Genomic DNA, 9,729 nt, shown 5'->3' with positions numbered 1-9,729 from the left:
TCCGAAAAATCTTTAAGAGATTCATCTGCTTCTCACGTTCCATGAATAGTCGGCACATTGAAGAATATCCAGAGAGGCATTTAGGGAATCGCTCCGATTCTATCTCTGTTCGTTCCGTTTGAAATAACAATATGCAATGGTGGTGTGGGAGGACGTTGACCAAATGAATAAAAAAAAGGGATCAAGAATTCTCGCTATTTCTTAGATTCATGGACCCAATTCAATTCAGCGGGATTTCGAGTATTTAGTACTCGTTTTCGCTTTTGTTTTTTATCCCAGATACCTCTAGGATGTGTACCTATCATATCTCGAGTATCAAGTAATTAGAATGTGTTTTTAATATGATTTTGGGCATAATATCCAAGATATAATATATTATGCATATCAATAAATATTATATTGTTTATATATTTTGATAAATTTCATATTTACTTAATTTAAATAAAAAATCCTAGATGAATTATGAATGCAACACCCTAACTTTTAGCACCTCATGATCGTACTAAAAGTTCGAGCGCTACTTACCTCTATTCCTTTAATTATATACTATGTTTATTTAATATTGAACTTTCGCAAATACGAACTGAAACTTTAATTAAGAAAATAGAAAATTTTATTTTTAATCACTTAATCACAATAGTATATATATTCGCATAGCTTTATATACATAGACTTATTCAAGAATCCTCAGTTACAAGTCCTACCTCTCTAAAAAGACCAAAATAATAAACAACGAAGGAAAAATAAATTCTAACAACTCAACTCGTAAACATAATCTTCTATGCTCCTGTAGCTCCGCATTAAACCTTCGCACCTGTAGCTGAAAGGGGTGGAAATAGGGGATAAGAACTGGAGAGTTTTTAGTAGGGTTGGGGTAATTAGTTAGGTTCATTATCCAAATTTAAAACTTATATTTTTCTTATAGAAAATTTTGCACAAAACAACACTCCATACCTTTCATCCTGATCCTACCAATCACGGCTTCTAGCCCATCTCAAATCAACTCGGCCTCTGGCCCAAAATAAATCAATTCGGCCTCTGGCCCAAATTAAATCAACATCAAAACTCAATCACAAAACAGAATCAATCATAAGCACAAACAATGCAAGACAAACACAATCAGAGAGCAATTACAGCAAGTACAACAAATAACAATTAGATAGAAATCATTAGATAGGCAAACCAAAATACTTAAGCATACCCAAACAAAGCAAACAAATGCAGTATGATGGGCGGTTACTTTGCCAGAACCCGATACACCCGGTAGCTAACCCGGATATCGTCCTCTTGAAAACTAGTGGGCGGTACACCACCACGAACCCCACCATTGCGAGCGGTACACCACCACGAACTTTGAAAGATCTTCAATTGGAAAAACAACACACACATGGGAGGTAAATAACCACGATCCCCACAAACACATTCACAACCCATGGGAGGTAAACAACCATGATCCCCATGTCCATCGCGACACTGGACAAGTGGTACATCACCACGATCCTTGCCAGGTCAAAACTCACATTCGAAACCATAATCGTTTAAAATCTTGACTTGGAGCAAGTGGGACTAAGCCACAACTCTTGCATACTGCCCAGGTCTTTCCAAATATCAAAATCTCTCTTTAAAAAATAATTTAAATTTATTTCTCTTTCATCAAACTCCTGTTCTTGATAAATTGAATTCAAACATAATACTTTTTTCGATAAAATTCAAAACATAATCATTTCTTTAATAATTCAAAATTAGCTAATATAATTCTTAAAGCTTTTGAAAATCCATTTTGACTCCCAACATAATCAAAACACCCCAGCTAGTTGCTCATACATAACCGAATCAAAATCTCAAGCAAACAACAATAATTCAACAATAATTAAACATAAACTCATTCAAACTCAAACAATAATTAATCAAACTAACATTCACTTATCAAATTCATATTTAATTATTATAAAATTACCAAATCCTACCTCCATACGAAATCAAAGCAATGAAAGCTCTAGAGAAACTTTCTGACTGAGCTGCTAAAGAGAAAAATGTCAAAAATCGTATGTGCCTCCTAGAACTCCAATTGTCCGAACTCAAGGGAAAGAGGAGCTACGTTACCACCAATTTCTAGCAGAGAAAAGTAATGTCAATGTGTAGAAGAGGAGAATACGAACACTTTTATCGGATTAGATTTTGGTTTGGAGTTATGAAACTCAAAAAATTGAAGCTTGAAGGTCACGATTCTATGGAGGTATCCATGGTTTCACGTTTTCTCTCTCTTTGTTCTTTCTTGACTTCGGTGGTATTGAATGAATAATAATAATTAAAGGTTGATTGATGAGGAATGATTATTTGAAAGCTTATGAGATGTCATGATTATACATATATACATATGCATCATGCCACGTTTTCAATTTTCCTTCTTTTGCTTCCTAGAGGCTTTGGCCAGACAGGAAATCAAAATAATTTTTAATTAATAATTTAAACTAATAGAATAAGTCATAATTAAATTAAAATTCAATAATCATAAAAATATATTTAATTATTTTTGGTAAAAATAATTTTTTTGAAAATAAAATATTAATAAATATAATGACTCATAAATAATTAATTATTTAATTTTCAAAAATTCAGGGTGTTACAATGAACACCATCACTATATACGTAATTTACATATACGTATTATTCTTTTGTAGAACATATCCTCCAAATCATATGAAAATTAAAAAGTAAACTACTATTTCTATTCATAAAAGTTGAAAACGCTGACATTTCTACCTATAGTAGATGAAAATTATCATTTATATCAATAAAAGAATGGCTTTGCAAGCAAAATTACCCAAACTCTAAATAATTCAATAAAATTTTTAGATAATCCTCTAATCCCACCACTACACTAGCGCTCATCCTGCATTCACCACCACTGCCTTCTTTTTCATAGTCATCATCATTACCACCAATACCTCAGATTTTTTTTTTAGATTCAATAACGTCAAATTCTTCAAATTCAACAACAACCACAAAAAATTCAATTTTTTTTAAACAAAAAGAGTGAAAACATTCATCAAATTTAGGGACAAAAAAACGAGAGAGATACAGAGAAGGTTGTCTCCTTGAGAGACGATGCTATTGCTAGACCCAACGACCCTTTTCATTCTCTTTTACAACAAAGACAGAGTCATGGAAGAGCATGGAAAAAGCGGTTGCAGCAGCAGCGACGTAGGAAGGGAAGTAGCTCGGTGGTGGCTTTTTTCAATCGTGACGGAAACCATTGCAGAAGAATTTCTGTCATTGCCATCTCCTTGCGATCTTCACCCCGCAGAGTCATGGCAGAGCATGGAAAAGGTGGTCACAACTGTAACACCCTACCACACAAAGTCTTATGCTATAGTCATAAAACTGAGGTGGCGAGGTATTACGACCTCTAAAATAAAATGTATATACGTAGAATAATTGAAAGAATGTAATATACGTGGAGTCTTGAAGGAATAGCTAAAGCAAAATCGCCAAATTTAAAAGCACAACATTCAGGATGTAAGATTACTTGCATACAAAGAAAGCTAAGGTTCACAAACACACACACACACACACACACACACACATATATAAAGGCAAGAGTAGAAGATCAAGAGTACAAAATATCAAGCTCTGAACTCAGCCTGCAAAGCTAAGGCTGGCCCAAGAATAGTCATATAAATACATATAAGGAACCATAACCCAAAATACATAAAAGTAACCCTAGTTCTCCATAAACTTCTATGAGGTGCAACAGTAAAGCATATATATACATAGAGAGAGTCTATACATATAGATATAACAAAGTGGAATAAAATATAAAATTCCAAAGCCCACCTCGCTGCAGAGAACTCCAAACGCCTAGCGAGGTGCCTCTCGACCTGCATCTAAAAAACACAAATATCCATATGGAATGAGAACCGAGGGTTCTTAGCATGGTAAAGGTGTCGCATACATAAGATATAAGGTCCTGGGAAAGCTAGAGGCAATCCTAGAACGCCGACACTCATATTATAAAGCTTAAAGAACTAAAATAGAAACCATAAGTCAGGGTGGTCCTCTAAGGATTTCTATCTCAACTAAAACTTAAACCTAACCATCAATCCTCCTCCTTTCTTCCAATCCTCCAACACTAGAGAACTGCACAGACAACCAAGCAGACAATAACAAACACAGGTAGAATACAAGTATTGCAGGTAGCAAATATAACAATTAACATGGTAAGTTCACTTAAGCATTCCCAAATAATGCACAAACAACCAATTCAAACAATATGCATATGATGCATGCCTGCCCTATGGCTGATGAGTCTCATCTGTCGGTTATCAAGCCAACCCGACAAGTCCGGCTGCTAAACCCTGGACTGTCCCTCGACGCGCATCCCCAAGAGTCTATGCATAGCTTTTTTTCATTCATATATATATATCTTTTTGCTCATTAGGGGATATCCTTCCCGAAAATTTATACGTGCCCGGTCACCCTTATGTCGTAGGATCAACAGAGTATCAAGTCCCAACCTGGAACACGTGGTGGCAAGCCACGGTACTTTACCCAGGGAAACTCGTATCTCAGATAACATAAGCGCATAAGCCTCATTTAATTCATATTCATTCATAATCATTTCATAATCATTCATTATAGCCATAACATCACTTATACCCCATATATTTACACTTTTTTATACATAATTCATTATAACCCGGAGCAAGTGGGATGAACCACACCCTTGCATCTACCCGAGGAGCCTCTATACTAACCAACCTGGAGCAAGTGGGGCGAAACCACAACCCTTGAGTCTACCCAGGAGGTACATTCTCATATGCCCAGGAGGAACAAAGGAGGGGATCTTAACCTCCCACCATCTCGCTAGGGGAGATTTTACAATACCAGGAGAAATAAAGAAGGGGATCCACACCTTCCACCATCTCCTGGGGTCGCACTTTCAAGAAAGAGTGCTCAGATGAAATATTCATTCCTTTCTTTAATCAGCCTTGTAATATAAGAAGTGTGTGTGTGTGTGTGTGTGTGTGTGTGTGTGTGTGTGTGTGTGTGTAAAGAAAAAAATAGTAATACTAGAATCCCGATGAAGGAATAAAAGCTCATTATTGCATAAAGCGGAATTACAACACGCAAAGCATTCACACACGATAACTAAATGCATAAGCACGAACAGGACAAGACATAATACATATAAACCTTGTAGATAGCTCCAGGATACACAAGGCAATAATCAGATTAGCACGATATATATATATATATATATATATATATATATATATATATATATATATATATATAAGTATGAAATACCAAAAAGGAAACTAGTCACAGCCTGCAGAGTTTAGGCCGACTAGTCAAACTGAAATACAAAGGGTTTTTTAAGTTTAAAACAGCTTATACAACTTATCTCTCAAGTAAGCCTCTAAGGCCATAAAGATAAATATACAAAGAGATGTGAGAGTAACTACAACAAGTAAAATAGAAATAAACCAAGGGAAAACCATACTCCGCGCTGTCACCATATCCGCAATCTCACCGAGGTGGATTTATAACCTGCGTCTAAAAAATAACAACAACATATGGTATAAGAACCGGAGGTTCTCAGTATGGTAATAGTGCCCAATATGTAAGATGTAAGGCTCCGGGATGCCGAAGGCAATCCTAGAACTTCACATCGAATACGGATATTCAACCTTAGAATAAATTAAACAAATAAAGAACTTTAAACATAGACCAGGTTATCTAAACTTATGGAAATTCTAACTAATGCTAAACACACCGCTATATCCCACAACCTTCACCAACCTAACCTCCGTGCGATTCCATCGCCACCGCCTACCTACCTCCTCAGCACCAGACAATCACAAGTAATACAAGCAAGTAAATCACAAGTAATATACATGTACAGCAAGTAAAACAACTAGCAAATAAGCATATTATTCATTTAGGCAAGATATGCAATTAGGCAAAGCAAACAAAACACATAGTAGATGCACATGATGAATGCATGTCCTATTGGCTCGTGATATCACTTGTCGGTCTAATAATGCCAACCCGACACATCCTTCCGGATGTCGCCTTTCTGCCACGTCCGAGGATATAGCACCTGGCACGCTTTTGTTCCGATGATATAGTGCCTATCACACTATCGTTCTGAGGATATAGTGCCTGGCACACTTGCATGCTCATTCCGAGGATATAGTGCCTGGCACACTCTTGCGGTAGAAAAGGAAAACAACAACAACATCTATTTCATCATAAATCATTCCGAGGATATAGTTCCTGGCACACTATCCACATCCAGCAAGTCCATCGACCTTAAATCATCACCAGTCATCACTATTCTCATCTCAAATCACTTTTAATTATCAATTCTCAACATTCCAATGATATAGTGCCTGGCACACTTTCCTTCAATATCCATCAACTCATAATAACAATCATCAGTTCTTAATTCCATTCTGAACTCATTAGTTCATCAGTTTCTCAATTCGTTGTCAGTAATCACCAAGTTCACTTCCTTCTCTCTCAACTAAACCCATCCTCAATGCGCCAGAAACCTAAACTTCCGTTCTCTAACTTTTCAAAGAAATACCAAAGTAAATCGCCTAGGACCTTTTCCCATGTTTTAATACCAAAAAATAAGCCAAAGAGTCTTAAATAGGTGTCATAGAAGGTTACAAGCTTGTTAGGAAGGTGAAATAGTTCAAAAACAAAGTTTTAGTTGAAAAATAGGGCATGTGCGTACGCACAGAGGTATGCGTGCGCACGCCCAGGAAAGTTTTCAAATGTGTGCGTACGCATAAAGGTATGCGTACGCACAGGTAGTAAAAATTCCAACTTTATTCACCCGCAAAAGGTATGCGAACGCCCTCAACAGAGTGCACCTTCCAACGTGTGCATGCTCACAAGGCTGTGCATGTGCACAGGGCTGTGCGTGCACACAGCTTGCCAAACTTAGTTGATTGTGTGTGCGCACAGGGCGTGCTAGCGCTCCCATTAGTGAGCATTTTCCTGTGTGTGCGTACGCATAAGGCTGTGCGTGTACACAGGTTCAAAAACTCACAGGGGTGTGCGTGCGCACAAGGCTGTGCGTGCACACACAAACCAGAAATCACAAATTCTGCAGCATGCACAGAATTCAGATTTTGACACCAAACTTTGAATGATCATAACTTCCTCTACAAAACTCCAAATTTTACAAACTTTATATCAATTTAAATATTTTTCCATGAACTTTAATTTAAAGCAAATTTCAAAAAATTTTGAAAATTAAGGCTCAAGTTATGATCCGTCAAAGTTTACCAAAAATCTATTTTTACCAAAAACCTCAAAACCTTAATTTTAACCAACTCTCAACTCAAAACCAAATCAAATCTGCTCAATCATCATAAAACACTACCACACCCAACATCTTACCATTTCATATCATTCTCCTCAATTTCACACCTAAATTACTCAACCATTACACCATATATCACACTATCAATCCCTAATTCCCAATTCAATCATAAATCCACACTCATAATCATCATCAACCAACAACAACCTCAACAACCAAAACAAAACCTCATCAATTTCAATAACCATCACCAAACAATATCTAACATTACCCAAATTCATCAAAGTGTTTACTCGTCACATTATTCTCATCATCATTAACCATTATCAACATTCACTTTTCCACAATCCTCATAAACAATAATAAATCACAACATTCATCATCAATCTTCATAATCATTAATTATCAATAATCAACATCAAAATTCATATATTCCACATCCCAAAACTCTATATCATCATCACCACCACACAACTTACCTTCGAATCACCAAAATCACATACAGTTAAATATACACCCAAACATCCAATCCTATCTTAAGGTCAACTAGCCTAAGATTCACGAAACATTACATATTACATAAAGAAAACCGAAACCATACCTTAGCCGATTCCCAAAATACACCAAACATCAAAACGAAGCCACCAAGCTCGAACCAAAGCCTCAATTCAACTCCAACAAACACCAAAACTTAATCTAACATCATAAAACATACCAACATCAAACTTAAGGTTCACAAAATAACTAAACACAAGGGTTTAGTGAACCTTACCTTACCCAATGAGATTAGGGATAAAATCCAACAATATTTCAATACTAGATCACCCCTAAACAACCAAAATCACAAAATCTACTCAAAAACCAAACATAAAAACACGAATTTACTTAGGGCAGAAAACTAGAGTATGAGACGTGATTTCTTACCAGCTTTGCTTAAATATAAATGAAGAGCTCGACAACAGCTTCGCGTGGCCGCAAACAACTCGTCAATCAGAGCTCCGTAGCTCAAGATATGATCAAAACAAGGTTGGGGTGAATAGTGAAACCCCACCCCTTCTCTTCTCTCTTCTCACCTCTCTTCATTAGGGTATAATGAGCTGAAAGCTCATTAAAGGATGCATATATATGTTGGGCTTGGGCCCAACTTGAACCCGGTCCAACCCGTTAGCGTTTTAGATCCGTTTGGCTCACTTTAGGCCAAAACCTTTAAAATTAGTGCCCGATTTTCAATTCTAAATTATTTTTATTCTTTCAAAACAACAAATCAATTTTCAAAATCTTATTTTTCTCAAAACATGGTACTAGACAGTCTAGAGCCGGTACTGCCGGCTTAAGCTTCGGTACCCATTTAAAAAAAAACTTTCGCGAAGGATACATTTTCTAACTTAGAAAAATTCATTGAAATCAAATTTCACCTTTATATTTTCAAATTGAAACTTCTAAATTTTGAATCTACTCCGGGTACTAAAAATTATTTTATCAAAACGGTTTTACGTGAAAAATTCCGGTTCTTACACCTAAATCATCACTTCTCAAACTTTCTTCATCTCTACATGACCCTCTTTCTATAGCCTAACATCTTCACTATACACAAAACTAATATTTAAGGTCTAAAGGAGTAAAAATAGAGGTTTAAAGGTTTAAAAGCATGTTTAAAATACAAAATTCACTTTTGCTAAAAAATAGGGCCCTGCGTATGCGTGGGCCATACGTACGTGTAGGCATGCATTTTCCTTTATCTCACGTACACAGAACATATTCGTGTACACATAAGTCTGGTTTGGGCTTATTTCGACCAGTTCGATCCGTTTGGGCCAATCTTAGACCAAATTCTTTAAAATTAATTTTGAAATTTATATTTTAATTATTTCTACCTCCTATATTATAAAATTCATATTTCTAATTTCTCTTATTAAAAATTAATTTATTGACTAATTATTTGCTAATTCTATGGAGTTTACAGTAGCAGCAGCGACATAGCGAGAAGAGCAGCTCGGCGGCGGCCTCCTTCAGCTGCGACGGAAATCACTGCGAGTGCACCTCTGTCATTGCCATCTCCTCGGGATCTTCAACCCCCTTTCGCATTCTGTTTCCATCTCTCTCCCCTCTCTGTCTTCTCGGGTTCAACATTTCTGCCTCAATTCCTCGTCAACCCGCGACGGCGACAGTGGCGACAGTGGCTTTTCGTGCCTTCGCCTCTTCCTTCTCTCTCCTCTTTTGATTTTTCTCCTTCTTCTGAGTGAATGATTGAAAAATAAATTAAAATAAAAAGTTTTAGTTTTGGGTGAGTTGTGACGTAAAGAGAGAACTATAGATAAAGAGCAGCAGATGATAAGACTCACCAAAAATAATTTGAAAATTTTATTTAATTATTTAAGGTTTAGATA

At 36.3% G+C, this 9,729-nt stretch overlaps 1 long non-coding RNA gene across 1 annotated transcript; it reads right to left on the bottom strand.

Moving 5' to 3' along the window:
• Positions 1–640: 640 nt before the first annotated feature.
• Positions 641–2,290, bottom strand: LOC140180795 (uncharacterized). The gene is made up of 3 exons (XR_011874760.1): positions 1,968–2,290; positions 955–1,038; positions 641–820 (listed from the first exon to the last, which is right to left on the bottom strand). It is a non-coding gene; the product is annotated as an uncharacterized lncRNA (long non-coding RNA).
• Positions 2,291–9,729: the final 7,439 nt, after the last annotated feature.

This window comes from Arachis hypogaea, chromosome 17 (genome assembly GCF_003086295.3).
Source record: "Arachis hypogaea cultivar Tifrunner chromosome 17, arahy.Tifrunner.gnm2.J5K5, whole genome shotgun sequence".
Taxonomy (NCBI): domain Eukaryota; kingdom Viridiplantae; phylum Streptophyta; class Magnoliopsida; order Fabales; family Fabaceae; genus Arachis; species Arachis hypogaea.
Note: the sequence above shows the minus strand (reverse complement) of the source record. Positions and strands in the feature narration are given on the sequence as shown.